This window comes from Fundulus heteroclitus, chromosome 3 (genome assembly GCF_011125445.2).
Source record: "Fundulus heteroclitus isolate FHET01 chromosome 3, MU-UCD_Fhet_4.1, whole genome shotgun sequence".
In the NCBI taxonomy this organism is placed as follows: Eukaryota; Metazoa; Chordata; class Actinopteri; order Cyprinodontiformes; family Fundulidae; genus Fundulus; species Fundulus heteroclitus.
In genome coordinates, this window is record NC_046363.1 from 39,242,795 (window position 1) to 39,260,051 (window position 17,257).

Below are 17,257 nucleotides of genomic sequence, written 5' to 3' on the forward strand. Positions count from 1 at the left end.
CAATGTAAAAATACTTCACTACTGTACTTAAGTATATTTTGCAGTACTTTATACTTTAGATCTACACTGATAAACAAACTCATGGGTTAATGTGTAACAGTGTAATAATAAGGTCAATAACTTTTATTCAGTAAAATTTGAACAATTGTGTGTGTGTTTCTGTTTTAACCCACTAACTGAACATTAACGTGTTACTTCTCTTTCACTTTTTAACAAAAGTAATACATATCTACCTCCATGTCTGGTAGGATAAAAATGAGACTGAGTTGACTGCACCGGCTCATCCAGGGTCCAGTCAGCTCCGCCCCCAGCCACGCCCCAGCCACACCCCCAGCATTGCCCCCCCCCCCAAAAAAAAAAAAAAAATTAGCATAATCTCACTCTTGATGAAGTTGAGAGGTCTGCCCATGAGGCTAAAACGACTTTTAGTTGTGCAATCAAGCCATGAGGAATACAATCCGACTGAGATGGAAACAACATGAAACATGTTGCAGGAACACAGGGACTATTCCTTACAGGAGCTTACAGGATGGCTCCCGCTAGCTTCTTTGAAACCATGCTATCAGAGTCAGAATCAGATGTACTTCAATAATCCCAGAGGGAAATTGCTAGTATGAGCGTGTTTTTACGGTTATAACAAACTTTATTTCCATAAGGGTTTTATATATTGATAAGATATTAATGTTTGTGTTTTCTGGTCCGCTAATTATGACCAAAATAGAGCTTAAGGCCTTTTAAAACTAGAGCCGAGTGCCTGCTAGCATAATGCTATTAGCTTCCTGTGGTATTAACATTCGTCCTACCTCGCAGTTACAGTTTGTTTTAAACATAAGGTTTGCCATCATTCATTAGTGCTATGAGCATTATTACAGCATTATTATGAAACATTAACGTTGATTTAATGGTGTTTTGTATAACTTTAGGATTAACCCATCTAGCGACCCATCACTACAGTGATCCCTAACTTCCCAGAGGAATAATTTCATTAATAACATCACGCGTCCTGAAGTTATGGATTTTACTGAGCAAATAATTTTTTTAAATGTTATTTTATCAAATAATGTTTTGAAGCAGGACTCATTGAATCATTCAGATGACGGTGATCAACCAATTTTTTTGTCCATTTTGTTTCTTTTGTGTGTACATAGTTCTTTAGCTTCTTTTTATCTTAATTTTGCTTCATAGTTTTAGTTCAATTTCACAAGCCTCCTAGAGAGGATTTGTTGATTGAAATATAGTGGTAATTCAGAAAAACAGCATTCTATAGTGATGTTCTCTGGATATTTATTTTATTTCTGTTAATAAATTCTTGAACTTGAAGAGAAGTTGTCACTCCTTTATTCTATATGTGTGTAGAGTTTGCTGTTAAAAGAACGCCAGTGCTTGAATCATTCCTTTCAACTATTGTCCTTATATCAGCTGTTTGGGATGATATTCATCAGACAATACCTAACAGACCGCTATTTTTAAACATTAAATAACTTAAACAGTATGTAATCGCACAACACAGTCATTACTATGATGTCCTGGTCCACAAGATTTAGTACCATAATTGTTCTCAAACTTTGGTACAAGTTCCATTGGCACTGTCTTGACTCCATTTAATGGTTCCCTGAAAAAACTTTGGGATCAAATATTAACATGGTAAATACAAAATAAATTAAAACCGCAAGCGGTGATGAGCGGCCCTCGCAGCAAAGCGCCGCTCCGGCCTTGGCCACCGCTGGGATTTGCGCACCGCCGGCCGCCCGCCACCGCAGATGCTGTCACGCATATTGCCCGCCCGTCCACTGGGCGATTTACACGAACGTGTTCGGCAGCGCTCCCCCACGACTCACAAAAAATCTGGTGCAGATTCACCACAACGGACCGGTACAGCGCCCGCTTCACAGCAGACGCCGCACCAATCCGCCTGTCGATCTCCCGCTCCATCTTCCCCTCATTCGTGAACAAGACCCCAAGATACTTGAACTTCTCCACTAGAAGCTGGACTTTCCTTTTTTAAAAAGCTTATAGTTAGAGTGGCTCATGTTACCCTGAGCTACCTCTATAGTTATGCTGCTATAGGTTTAGGCTACTGCAGGACATCAGGGTCTATTGTTCTTCAATTTTGAATGACTGTTGTAATTTCAGCTTTTAACTTTTTGATTTTTCTTTTTTCTTCATAGTAGGCACACCTGGTCTGGCGTTCTGTTAGCTGTGGCTTCATCCAGGGAAGACAGATCACCCGCTACTACCATCTAATGTAGAACTTCTGTGCTTTTTTTGTCTCTCTTGTTGTGTCTCTGCTCTGTCTTCTGTAACCCCCAGTCTGTCGAGGCAGATGACCGTTCATACTGAGCCCGGTTCTGCTGGAGGTTTTTCCTTCCCGTTAATGGGGAGTTTTTTTTCCTGCTGTCGCTTCATGCTTGCTCAGTAGGTAGGATTGCTGCAAAGCCATGGACAATGCAGACGACTCTCCCTGTGGCTCTACGCTTCTTCAAGAGAGAATGCTACTTGTCAAGACTTTGATGCAATGAACTGGTTCCCTTATATAGGAATTTTTGTGTATAATCTGACCCAATCTGTATAATCTGATTGATTTTGACGTTGTAAAGTGCCTTGAGATGACATATTTCATGAATTGTCGCTATATAAATAACATTGAATTGCATCATCTCTTCAGACCAAATAAACTATCACATTTTTTGAGACAGTTATCTCATTTTAAAGATATAATCATCTAACGGTATTACTCTTAGCAAGTTAAAGCTCCATAATAATTTTAGACCAGGTTTTAGTTCCACTCTTTTATTATGCACATCTAGGCTACCTATAAATATAAAGTATGGCATGCCAAAAAACATTTTCAACAAAAGGCAATTTTAGTAATGGCCTTGCGATTTTATATCTAAGCATTAAAAATGATAATATTTCACCAATTTTCACAGCAAGATGGAAATAACGACTATCCAACATTTTAAGATTTTGTAAAAACTTTTTTCCTTTTTTACCTACCTTTTGAAATTAATACTTGTTTCTACTTCTCCAAAATTAAACTTCAAGAAAACTATTGTGCTGTCCTGGGGCCATATGCAGCTAGACAGCTAGGACAAAAGTTCCCCACAAAAGCTTCCTTTTCTTGCATTCTCTGAATAACCTTTGTTCCCAAATCTGGCTTTAAACATTCTTTTTGTAAAAAGACGAATATTTTTCCACGGCAGAAGCGTGTAGAACAAATTCAACTTCAACATTAGCAGTTTCCCTAGCTTCATCGCTGAAAAGCAGCTTTTAACCGGAGCAAAATACATCAAAGATCTTTTTTTAAGGTGAGAGCACTCACTATCTCACGTAATTCACATAGAGATCTAACAAAGTTGTGATGTCTCACTCTGATTAAATATGAACCCAAAACTTTTCTAACTGTTTTTGCCTTGGATTTCCTCTGACTAAGAATTATTATCTTATTTATGTAATGTATTCACGACATGAATTGCCTGTAAAAGCCATGGACAATAAAACATGACACTTCCTGTTGTCAGGGGGCGTGGCCTAAGTGATGTCATCATTTGTCCATTGGATATTGTAGAGGACCCGATGATGATCAATCACAGAAAGTTTGGTGCCTCTGTGTGTTTCTGTGTAGGAGATATAGCAGTTTTTCCTGTTGTCAGGGGGCGTGGCCTAAGTGATGTCATCATTTGACCATTGGATATTGTAGAAGACCCGATGATGATCAATCACAGAAAGTTTGGTGCCTCTGTGTGTTTCTGTGTAGGAGATATAGCAGTTTTTCCTGTTGTCAGGGGGCGTGGCCTAAGTGATGTCATCATTTGTCCATTGGATATTGTAGAAGACCCGATGATGATCAATCACAGAAAGTTTGGTGCCTCTGTGTGTTTCTGTGTAGGAGATAAAACAGTTTTTCCTGTTGTCAGGGGGCGTGGCCTAAGTGATGTCATCATTTGACCATTGGATACTGTAGAAGACCCGATGATGATCAATCACAGAAAGTTTGGTGCCTCTGTGTGTTTCTGTGTAGGAGATATAGCAGTTTTTCCTGTTGTCAGGGGGCGTGGCCTAAGTGATGTCATCATTTGACTATTGGATATTGTAGAAGACCCGATGATGATCAATCACAGAAAGTTTGGTGCCTCTGTGTGTTTCTGTGTAGGAGATATAACAGTTTTTCCTATTGTCAGGGGGCGTGGCCTAAGTGATGTCATCATTTGACCATTGGATATTGTAGAAGACCCGATGATGATCAATCACAGAAAGTTTGGTGCCTCTGTGTGTTTCTGTGTAGGAGATATAACAGTTTTCTGTTTTGTGGCGAGTAGGTGAACTTTGACCCCTGCTAACGCCCCTTCAACATGCTCAAAAACTCACCGTTTTGATAACTTTTAATTGGCCATGCCTTATGATCAGACTGACCGAGTTTCAAGCCGCTCGCTCGAAATCCCTAGGACGAGTTCGATCAAATACCAATGCTGTAAACGTAAAAAATGAGGTAAAATTACGACCTTCAATCTAAAATGGCCGACTTCCTGTGATATTTGCACTATGACGTTTATTGTAAATTCTGAGCGTCTTGCTTAGATCTACAACTGTACAAAATTTCATTAATCTACGATGAAGTAAGTGAATAGCAAAGGGTCCTTTGAAAATTTCTAGGTGGCGCCGTTGAGGCATTTTTCTTTAGATTTTTGTGACGACCTTAAAATACAAAATTTTTAAACAGTCACCATGCATCTGCAAAGTTTGGTGAGTTTTTGAATATGATAAAGCCCCCAAAAAGGCCCCTCTTTAGGGGGGCAGAATAAAAATAATAATTAAAACCGCAAGCGGTGATGAGCGGCCCTCGCAGCAAAGCGCCGCTCTGGCCTATTGGCAACCGCTGGGATTTGCGCACCGCCGTCCGCCCGCCACCGCAGATGCTGTCACGCATTTTGCCCGCCCGTCCACTGGGCGATTTACACGAACGTGTTCGGCAGCGCTCCCCCACGACTCACAAAAAATCTGGTGCAGATTCACCACAACGGACCGGTACAGCGCCCGCTTCACAGCAGACGCCGCACCAATCCGCCTGTCGATCTCCCGCTCCATCTTCCCCTCATTCGTGATCAAGACCCCAAGATACTTGAACTTCTCCACTAGAAGCTGGCTCTTGGGACTTTCCTTTTTTAAAAAGCTTATAGTTAGAGTGGCTCATGTTACCCTGAGCTACCTCTATAGTTATGCTGCTATAGGTTTAGGCTACTGCAGGACATCAGGGTCTATTGTTCTTCAATTTTGAATGACTGTTGTAATTTCAGCTTTTAACTTTCTGATTTTTCTTTTTTCTTCATAGTAGGCACACCTGGTCTGGCGTTCTGTTAGCTGTGGCATCATCCAGGGAAGACAGATCACCCGCTACTACTATCTAATGTAGAACTTCTGTGCTTTTTTGTCTGTCTTGTTGTGTCTCTGCTCTGTCTTCTGTAACCCCCAGTCTGTCGAGGCAGATGACCGTTCATACCGAGCCCGGTTCTGCTGGAGGTTTTTCCTTCCCGTGAATGGGGAGTTTTTTTTCCTGCTGTCGCTTCATGCTTGCTCAGTAGGTAGGATTGCTGCAAAGCCATGGACAATGCAGACGACTCTCCCTGTAGCTCTACGCTTCTTCAAGAGAGAATGCTACTTTTCAAGACTTTGATGCAATGAACTGGTTCCCTTATATAGGATTTTTTTGACCAATGTGTATAATCTGACCCAATCTGTATAATCTGATTGATTTTGACGTTGTAAAGTGCCTTGAGATGACATATTTCATGAATTGGCGCTATATAAATAACATTGAATTGCATCATCTCTTCAGACCAAGTAAACTATCACATTTTTTGAGACAGTTATCTAATTTTAAAGATATAGTCATCTAACGTTATTACTCTTAGCAAGTTAAAGCTCCATAAAAAATTTAGACCAGCTTTTAGTTCCACTCTTTTATTATGCACATCTAGGCTACCTATAAATGTAAAGTATGGCATGCCAAAAAACATTTTCAACAAAAGGCAATTTTAGTAATTGCCTTGCAATTTTATATCTAAGCATCAAAAATTATAATATTTCACCAATTTTCACAGCAAGATGAAAATAACGAATATCCAACATTTTAAGATTTTGTAAAAAGTTTTTTCCTTTTTTACCTACCTTTTGAAATTAATACTCGTTTCTACTTTTCCAAAATTATACTTCAAGAAAACTATTGTGCTGTCCTGGGGCCATATGCAGCTAGACAGCTAGGACAAAAGTTCCCCACACAAAGCTTCCTTTTCTTGCGTTGTCTGAATAACCTTTGTTCCCAAATCTGGCTTTAAACATTGTTTTTGTAAAAAGACAAATATTTTTCCAAGGCAGAAGCATGTAGAACAAATTCAACTTCAACATTAGCAGTTTCCCTAGCTTCATAGCTGAAAAGCAGCTTTTAACCAGAGCAAAATACGTCAAAGATCTTTTTTTAATGTGAGAGCACTCACTATCTGACGTAATTCACATAGAGATCTAACAAAGTTGTGATGTCTCACTCTGATTAAATATGAACCCAAAACGTTTCTAACTGTTTTTACCATGGATTTCCTCTGACTAAGAATTAATGAATATCTTATTTATGTAATGTATTCACGACATGAATTCCTTGCTGTCTTAACAAAAGGCAGAACAACTATAACGTTACTTTCTATAATTATTACAGGTTCTGCTGAGATGTCAAATTCTGGAGAGTGCTTAGACACCCTGACACACAAATATGGATTAACTTCATTTCAAGTGCACTTGTGAACTTGTTTTAGTTGATTTAGTTTTCTTGATGTACTGTAGAGCGTGATGAGGTCTGTTGTGGTATTGTGTGCACTGGATTGGGGGGACAGTTGGTGTTGTCTGTCAAACCCAATCTTCTTAAGCTGCAAATTCAGTAAAGTTACAAGATATATATAACGGTTGCAGTTACAGCTCAAACGTCGTAACAACACTTCTAAATCTGAGTCTGACGCACAATTTCAAATACAAACACGAAGCAGTTTGATTTTTGTCCGATGACGAGCAAGCGAGCGAGAGAGAGAGAACTGGTAAAGCAGCACATAGTAACAATAAGTCTAGCGCCCCATAAAGATGTTATTAATCGGGGAAATCTTTCTGATTGTTTCACAGCGGTTACCTGCAGCGGGTAAACACGCCCACAACAACACACTTAGGCTCCCCGCAGCCCATTTCTATCGGAATATGCGCCAAAACTGCCTCTTTAAAATTAACTGCACGGTGCAGTCTGCGCCTGTCTGAATTGCAATTAGAAGTATTACACATCTATGCGTGAGCATAATCAAAAATTCCCCCCAGGAGCAGCGTTTTTTTTTCCCCCCCCCAGGACCCGCGGTAACGACAGCGGTGTTCTTACGATGGAGTACTAGGGCCACACATGAAGAGAAAAAATAATTTTGCCATGACGAGATTAAACTGGTGCAGATCAGTTGATGCAGCGATGCATTTGGCCACCGGAGGCAGCGGCGACCCACCAGTTTAAAATCTATGTGTTGACATCTTAAAAATGGTCTTATAGCTTAAAAGATCATCCTGTTTTGGTTGATTTTGTAGCCGAATAGAAGAGATGTTCTCAAAGCATTAAATAAGCCTTTTGACTTTTAAAAATGTTGTCCTTTTAAGGTAATTTTAAGTTACTTTTTATTAAATTTGTCAATATCCTATGGAAGTCTGGACATATGGCAGCGGTGTTTCAGGTGACTTCGCCACACCGCCACGCCGCACTGCTACATGGAATCCAGTTGGGCCTGGAATCTACAACACAGCAACATGTCTTCTGTCTGTGGACACAGTTTCATGTTGATTAGCTCAAAGGGGTAACATAGCGACTGTTAACAATAAAACATGACACTTCCTGTTGTCAGGGGGCGTGGCCTAAGCAATGTCATCATTTTACCATTGGATATTGTAGGAGACCTAGTGGTGATCAACTACTGAAAGTTTGGTGGCTCTGTGAGTTTTTGTGTATGAAATATAACAGTTTTGTGTTTCATGGCGAGTAGGTGAACTTTGACCCCTGCTCACGCCCCTTCAGCATGCTCAAAAACTCACCGTTTTGATAACTTTTAATTGGCAATGCCTTATGATCAGACTGCCCGAGTTTCAAGCCGCTCGCTCAAAATCTCTAGGAGGAGTTCGATCAAATACCAATGCTGTAAACGTCAGAAATGGGGTCAAAATCAGACCTTCAATCTAAAATGGCCGACTTCCTGTGATATTTACACTATGACATTAATTGTAAATTCTGAGCGTCTTGGTGAGCTCTACCACTGTACCAAATCTCATGTCTCTATGATGAAGTAAGTGAATAGCAAAGGGTCCTTTGAAAATTGCTAGGTGGCGCCGTTGAGGCATTAGGTCATGCCCACCAAAGTTTGTTATGGATTCCTGTTGGGGGGTGGATAAGGATGCATCCAAGTGAGTTTTAAGCAGCTCGGCCCAAAAATGTGGAATTCAGAGCCAAACATATGGCAGCGGCGTTTGAGGTGACTTCACCACGCCGCCACGCTCTCCTGCTCCATCAAATCCACTTGGGGCTGGAATCCACAACACAACAACATGTCTTCTCTCTCTGGACATAGTTTCATGTTGATTAGCTCAGAGGGGTAACATAGCGACCGTTTACAGCAAAACATGACACTTCCTGTTGTCAGGGGGCGTGGCCTAAGTGATGTCATCCTTTGACCATTGGATATTAAAGAAGACCCGATGATGATCAATCACAGAAAGTTTGGTGTCTCTGTGTGTTTCTGTGTAGGAGATATAACAGTTTTATTTTTTGTGGCGAGTAGGTGAACTTTGACCCCTGCTAATGCCCCTTCAACAAGCTCAAAAACTCACCGTTTTGATAACTTTTAATTGGCCATGCCTTATGATCAGACTGACCGAGTTTCAAGCCACTCGCTCAAAATCTCTAGGAGGAGTTCGATCAAATACCACTGCTGTACACGTCAAAAATGGGGTCAAAATCAGACATTCAATCTAAAATGGCCGACTTCCTGTGATATTTGCACTATGACATTAATTGTAAATTCTGAGCGTCTTGGTGAGCTCTACCACTGTACCAAATCTCATGTCTCTACGATGAAGTAAGTGAATAGCAAAGGGTCCTTTGAAAATTGCTAGGTGGCGCCGTTGAGGCATTTTTCTTTTGATTTTTGTGACGACCTTAAAATACAAAATTTTTAAACAGTCACCATGCACCTGCAAAGTTTGGTGAGTTTTTGAGTATGATAAAGCCCCCAAAAAGGCCCCTCTTTAGGGGGGCAGAATAAAAATAATAATAAGAAACAACACAGAAACAATAGGCCTTCGCAGCGCTTCGCTGCTCGGGCCTAATAATTAAAACCGCAAGCGGTGATGAGCGGCCCTCGCAGCAAAGCGCCGCTCTGGCCTATTGGCCACCGCTGGGATTTGCGCACCGCCGGCCGCCCGCCACCGCAGATGCTGTCACGCATTTTGCCCGCCCGTCCACTGGGCGATTCACACGAACGTGTTCGGCAGCGCTCCCCCACGACTCACAAAAAATCTGGTGCAGATCGCTCGATGCAGCGAGGAGATACAGCCGTTGAATAATGATAATGCATTTGGCCATCGGACCGGACTAAATCGTTCGGCGGGCCGAATTCGGCCCGCGGGCCGTAGCTTTGACACCCCTGGTTTAAACATTAGTATACCAATTTAATCAAAGGTATCTTACTAGCTGTTAATCCAGCTTAATGTGAAAAGTTAACAAAACCATTTTAGTTTTTTAAAGTTACTTGCTATTTCATGTGTCTAAGGGTTTTGTTTCTTGCATTAAGACAGCTTTTATGAAAGTTTAACATCTAAATTGGTGGATACACACCCAAAAGTAATGTAAAAGTAACACTTTAGCAATTGGACTATTGCCAAAGGAACACTTTAGCAATATCGCGGGGGGTAGCAGCTTTATAAAGGAGGTCCAGACGTTCCTCTCCCCAGCCACTTGGGCCAGCTTCTCTGGGGGAATCCCAAGGCGTTCGCAGGCCAGCCGAGAGACATAGTCCCTCCAGCGTGTCCTGGGTGTTCCCCTGGGCCTCCTCCCGGTGGGACGTGCCCAGAACACCTCACCAGGGATGCGTCCAGGAGGCATCCTGACCAGATGCCCGAGCCACCTCAACTGGCTCCTCTCAATGTGAAGGAGCAGCGGCTGTACTCTGAGTCCTCCCCGGATGACTGAGCTCCTCAACCTATCTCTAAGGGAGAGCCCAGACACACTATGGAGAAAACTCATTTTGGCCGCTTGTATCCGGGATCTCGTTCTTTCGGTCATGACCCAAAGCTCGTGACCATCGATGAGGGTACGAACATAGATCGACTGGTAAATCGAGAGCTTGGCCTTTTGGCTCAGCTCTCTCTTCACCACAACGGATCGGTACAGCGCCCGCTTCACAGCAGACGTCACACCAATCCGCCTGTCGATCTCCCGCTCCATCTTCTCCTCATTCGTGAACAAGACCCCAAGATACTTGAACTCCTCCACTAGAAGCTGGCTCTTGGGACTTTCCTTTTTGACAAAGCTTATAGTTAGAGTGGTTCATGTTACCTTGAGCTACCTCTATAGTTATGCTGCTATAGGCTTAGGCTGCTGGAGGACATCAGGGTCTATTGTTCTTCAATTTTGCATGACTGTTGTCATTTCAACTTTTAACTTTTTTGTCATTGGCATCCTTTTTTACACAGTGAGTGCACATTAGTCCAATGTTACCATACAGTATCTGGAAGACTAAATAGATCTGATGAGCAACTTACAATAACTTCTTATAATGATGTAACGTGATAATATGTGTGATTGACCCTGACACCTCTCTTTCTCTCTCTCTCTCTCTGATCTAAGAATAGTTGCTGTGCTGTGATGGAGTTTACATTTTACCGTGTTAATAAATTAAGATTTTAGAAGTGTTTTAAGTGTCCACTCTCACTTATTTCCATTAACCTGACCTCATATATAATGTATACACATTCAGTACACAACAAAATGTGGTGGGCCAGTCTAATCCAAAATGCCAGGGCCGATTTTTTTGTCCCAGTACACCCCTGATGACATGTTTCATGATTTGGCGCTATATAAATAAAAACTGAAATGTATTGAACAAGAGTAAGTTTGTCAGTTTTCAAGCAGGATTTGTATATCTGTTCAACTTAAATATATAAGGAAACCAAAGAGTTAAGATCAGTTACTTACCAAGAGAAATTCCTTTGGGGTTTATTTGTGGTCTCTTGCTGCCCCCTGCTGGACAAGTTTGATCAAATATGATCAAACTTGATGATGATGGTATTTGATACCATGTCAACATGGTGTCAAAATTCAGATTTCAATCTAAAATGGCTTACTTCCTGTGATACTTGCACTATGACATTAATTGTAAATTCTGAGCGTCTTGCTGAGATCTACAACTGTACAAAATTTCATTACTCTACGATGAACTAAGTGAATAGCAAAGGGTCCTTTGAAAATTGCTTGGTGGCGCTATGGAGAAACTAAGTCCTGCTCACTAAAGTTTGTTATGGATTCCTGTTGGGGGGTGGATAAGGATGCATCCAAATGAGTTTTAAGCAGCTTGGCCCAAAACTGTGGAATTCAGAGCCAAACGTATGACAGCAGCGTTTGAGGTGAATATGCCACGCCGCCACGCCCCCCTGCTCCATCGAATCCAGTTGGGCCTGAAATCCACAACACATCAACATGTGTTCCGTCTGTGGACACAGTTTCATGTTGATTAGCTTAAAGGGGTAACATAGCGACCGCTTACAACAAAACATGACACTTCCTGTTGTCAGGGGGCGTGGCCTAAGCAAGGTCATCATTTGACCATTGGATATTGTAGAAGACCCGATGATGATCAATCACAGAAAGTTTGGTGCCTCTGTGTGTTTCTGTGTAGGAGATATAACAGTTTTATGTTTTGTGGCGAGTAGGTGAACTTTGACCCCTGCTAATGCCCCTTCAACATGCTCAAAAACTCACCGTTTTGATAACTTTTAATTGGCCATGCCTTATGATCAGACTGACCGAGTTTCAAGCCGCTCGCTCGAAATCCCTAGGAGGAGTTCGATCAAGTACCAATGCTGTAAACGTCAAAATTGAGGTCAAAATCAGACCTTCAATCTAAAATGGCCGACTTCCTGTGATATTTTCACTATGACATTAATTGTAAATTCTGAGCGTCTTGGTGAGCTCTACCACTGTACCAAATTTCATGTCTCTACGATGAAGTAAGTGAATAGCAAAGGGTCCTTTGAAAATTGCTTGGTGGCGCTATGGAGAAACTAAGTCCTGCTCACTAAAGTTTGTTATGGATTCCTGTTGGGGGGTGGATAAGGATGCATCCAAATGAGTTTTAAGCAGCTTGGCCCAAAACTGTGGAATTCAGAGCCAAACGTATGACAGCAGCGTTTGAGGTGAATATGCCACGCCGCCACGCCCCCCTGCTCCATCGAATCCAGTTGGGCCTGAAATCCACAACACATCAACATGTGTTCTGTCTGTGGACACAGTTTCATGTTGATTAGCTTAAAGGGGTAACATAGCGACCGCTTACAACAAAACATGACACTTCCTGTTGTCAGGGGGCGTGGCCTAAGCAAGGTCATCATTTGACCATTGGATATTGTAGAAGACCCGATGATGATCAATCACAGAAAGTTTGGTGCCTCTGTGTGTTTCTGTGTAGGAGATATAACAGTTTTATGTTTTGTGGCGAGTAGGTGAACTTTGACCCTTGCTAACGCCCCTTCAACATGCTCAAAAACTCACCGTTTTGATAACTTTTAATTGGCCATGCCTTATGATCAGACTGACCGAGTTTCAAGCCGCTCGCTCGAAATCCCTAGGAGGAGTTCGATCAAGTACCAATGCTGTAAACGTCAAAATTGAGGTCAAAATCAGACCTTCAATCTAAAATGGCCGACTTCCTGTGATATTTTCACTATGACATTAATTGTAAATTCTGAGCGTCTTGGTGAGCTCTACCACTGTACCAAATTTCATGTCTCTACGATGAAGTAAGTGAATAGCAAAGGGTCTTTTGAAAATTGCTAGGTGGCGCCGTTGAGGCATTTTTGTTTTGATTTTTGTGACGACCTTAAAATACAAAATTTTTAAACAGTCTTCTTGCATCCGCCAAGTTTGGTGAGTTTTTGAGTATGATAAAGCCCCCAAAAAGGCCCCTCTTTGGGGTGGCAGATTAATAATAATAATTAAACAACACAGATACAATAGGCCTTCGCAGCGCTTCGCTGCTCGGGCCTAATAATAACAAGCGGTGATGATCGGCCCTCGCAGCCAAGCGCCGCTCTGGCCTATGGGCCACCGCTAGAGGTACGCGCACCTCCCACCGCCAGCCACCGCTAAAGCTGTCATGCATTTTCCTCACCCATCTACCATGCAATACACACGTACGCGTTGGGCAGCGCTCCCCCACGACTCACAAAAAATCTGGTGCAGATCGGTCGATGCACCGAGGAGACACAGCCGTTGAATAATGAAAATGCATTCGGCCACCGGGCCGGACTAAATCGTTCGGCGGGCCAGATCCAGCCCGCAGGCCGTACGTTTGACACCCCTGGTTTAAACACTAGTATACAAATTTAATCAAAGGTATCTTACTAGCTGTTAATCCAGCTTCATGTGAAAAGTTAACAAAACCTTTTTAGTTATTTAAAGTTAATTATTTCATGTGTTTAAGGGTTTCGTTTCTTGCATTAAGACAGCTTTTATGAAAGTTTGACAGTTAAATTGGTGGATACACACCCAAAAGTAATAATGTAAAAGTAACACTTTAGCAATTGGAATATTGCTAAAGTAACACGTTAGCAATATTCCACATGTGTATGTTGTGTACAAACTTTAGTAATTTCTAACAGACCACTTCACTCTCAGAAAGCAGGTCTGCTGGTGGTTCCTAAAGTCTGTAAAACCAGAATGGGAGGCAGATCCTTAAGCTATCATGCTCCTCTCCAGTGGAACCAACTCCCAGTTTTGGTCCGTGACGCAGACACCCTGTCTACTTTTAAGACTAATCCTAAAACTTTCCTTTTTCCATCCATCCATCGTCTTCCGCTTATCCGGGGTCAGGTCGCGGGGGTAGCAGCTTCAAGAGGGAGGCCCACACCTTCCTCTCCCCAGCCACTTGGGCCAGCTCCTCCGGGGGAATCCCAAAGCGTTCCCAGGCCAGCAGAGTCTCTCCAGCGTGTCCTGGGTCTTCCCCTGGGCCTCCTCCCGGTGGGACATGCCCGGAACACCTCACCAGGGAGACGTCCAAGAGGCATCCTGACCAGATGCCCGAGCCACCTCAACTGGCTCCTCTCAATGTGAAGGAGCAGCGGCTCTACTCTGAGTCCTCCACGGATGACTGAGCTCCTCACCCTATCTCTAAGGGAGAGCCCAGACACACTATGGAGAAAACTCATTTTGGCCGCTTGTATCCGGGATCTCGTTCTTTCGGTCACGACCCAAAGCTCGTGACCATAGATGAGGGTAGGAACGTAGATCGACTGGTAAATCGAGAGCTGGGCCTTTTGGCTCAGCTCTCTCTTCACCACAACGGATCGGTACAGCGCCAGCTTCACAGCCGACGCTGCACCCATCCGCCTGTCGATCTCCCGCTCCATCTTCTCTTCATTCGTGAACAAGACCCCAAGATACTTGAACTCCTCCTCTAGAAGCTGGCTCTTGGGACTTTCCTTTTTGACAAAGCTTATAGTTAGAGTGGTTCATGTTACCCTGAGCTACCTCTATAGTTATGCTGCTATAGGCTTAGGCTGCTGGAGGACATCAGGGTCTATTGTTCTTCAATTTTGCATGACTGTTGTCATTTCAGCTTTTAACTTTTTGTTTTTTGTATTTTTTCTCCATAGTAGGTACACCTGGTCTGGCGTTCTGTTAGCTGTGACATCATCTAGGGAAGACAGATCACCTGTTATTACCATCTAATGTAAAACACATTACTGGATCAATGTGTGCTTCTGTGCTTTTTTGTCTGTCTTGTTGTGTCTCTTCTCTCTCTTTTGTAAACCCTAGTCGGTCAAGGCTGATTACCGTTCATACTGAGCCCGGTTCTGCTGGAGGTTTTTCCTTCCTGTTAATGGGGAGTTTTTCCTTCTGCTGTCACTTCATGCTTGATCAGTATGAGGGATTGCTGCAAAGCCATGTACAATGCAAACGACTCTCCCTGTGGCTCTATGCTTCTTCAGGAGTGAATGCTGCTTGTTACGACTTTGATGCAATCAACTGGTTCCCTTATATAGGAATTTCTTTTACCAATCTGGATAATCTGACTTAATATGTATAATCTGATTGATTTTGACATTGTAAACTTCCTTTAGATGACATGCAGGCATGGACTGGTAATCGGGCTTACCGGGCATTTTCCCTGTGGGCCGACGTGCTGTTTGGGCCGGCAGACCCGACAAGTATATTAATAATATGTATTATTATTATTATTTTATATATCAGTCTTGTTATATTTGCATAATGCATAAAGAAAAATAAAATCAGCAGTGCAAGAGTCTGTTCCGATCATCCGGCCCTTACCACGGGCTACTGCAGCCCATTGGTTATCATCCCTGACAGTCTAAAGGGCTAGGCCAATCATAAAGTAGAAAAACACCTTCACGCTCCATGTGGAACTTTGTGCAGCGGTGTTCACAGTAGTAATGGATAAGAAACGCAAGGGAGGCGCAGAGAAACTGCACGAAAAAAAGAAACGAGTTCTTCAAACGGACGCTGCGAAATGTGTCAGACTGACTGACATGTTCCCAACAGCAGGCCCTTCATCTGCTCCGTTTGTCTGATGTAAAATATGGTGGTGGTTGTAGTCAGTGAAGTGCGGTAGGGTTCATAGCTGATGAGGCACTGACGTCATCAGAGTCAGATTTACAAATATATAGACTCTACAGAGTAGACTCGTTGCAAAGTGCTGAAGGGAGACTGATTGAGCCAAATTAATTCACCAAGAGACATGGAAAAATATTGATTATTTGATGAAAAATAAAAATAAATTATTTGTCATTTGACTGTAACAGTTTATGAGTTATGATGGATTTCTGCATTGTAACACATTCTAAAACTATAACCCACATTACGCACATTTTATCACAAAAACAAACATGAATAAGTATCGCTGTCTTACCTCTACTTATAATTTAAGTCCCTGCGGCGCTCTTTCTGAACAAAAATATCATTTTCCGGTAAAAGTTCTCTTATCTTCTTCAGTTTTAAAAGTCTCTCAGTCTCAATGGAGCTCACTGCCAGGGAGGAAAGCCTTCCTTCATCAGTCCTGTTTCCGCTGGATGTTTAGAGTCTTTTTAGTGCTTTACTTGTTTTAGAACCACTCGCTAATAAAACATCAATAACTTGTTTTTGACCTCTACTATTTGGGGATCACGAGCGGTGCCCCCCTTGAGCGCCCCCTGCCTAGCGGCCAAGGTAACTGCCGACCTCATTACAACCAGTTCTTTGCGTTATGATCAGCCAGCACCACGAAAACATGTTATCTGCACACAGTTTGATGACCAAAACACCAATTCGTAATCCACATATATAAATTGTGGAAATCTGTTCATAAACTGTTTTGAACAATTGATTTCTGATCTAGAGACAGGAAGATGCATTCACAGAATGGAAGTCAGCGCAGTTAACATGGGATTGCACAATCCCAGGGAGGCCAAGCTTGCTGCGGCCTCCACCGGCTTCGCTATGAGCGCACCACGGATTACATGGAAAATAGCAAAAGTCTGCGATTTAAAGAGAAAATATGATCAAAATTAGGAAATTAGAAATAAACATCCTTATTACAAATGACTGAGTAAATCAAAATTTATATTATGTTACTATATATTTTCTTTCTTTCCATGATAAGTGAGGCCCTTTCTTGGTTAATCTTGCATTGGCATCCTTTTTTACACAGTGAGTGCACATTAGGCCAATGTGACACTACAGTATCGGGAAGACTAATAGATCTGATGAGCAACTTACAATAACTTCTTATAATGATGTAACGTGATAATATGTGTGATTGACCCTGACACCTCTTTCTCTCTCTCCTCTCGATCTAAGGAATTGTGCTGTGCTGTGATGGAGTTTACTATTTTACCGTGTAATATTTTAAGATTTAGAAGTATTTTAAGTGTCCACTCTCATAATTTCCTTAACCGGACCTCAAGGTATTGTACAGTTGGTATACAC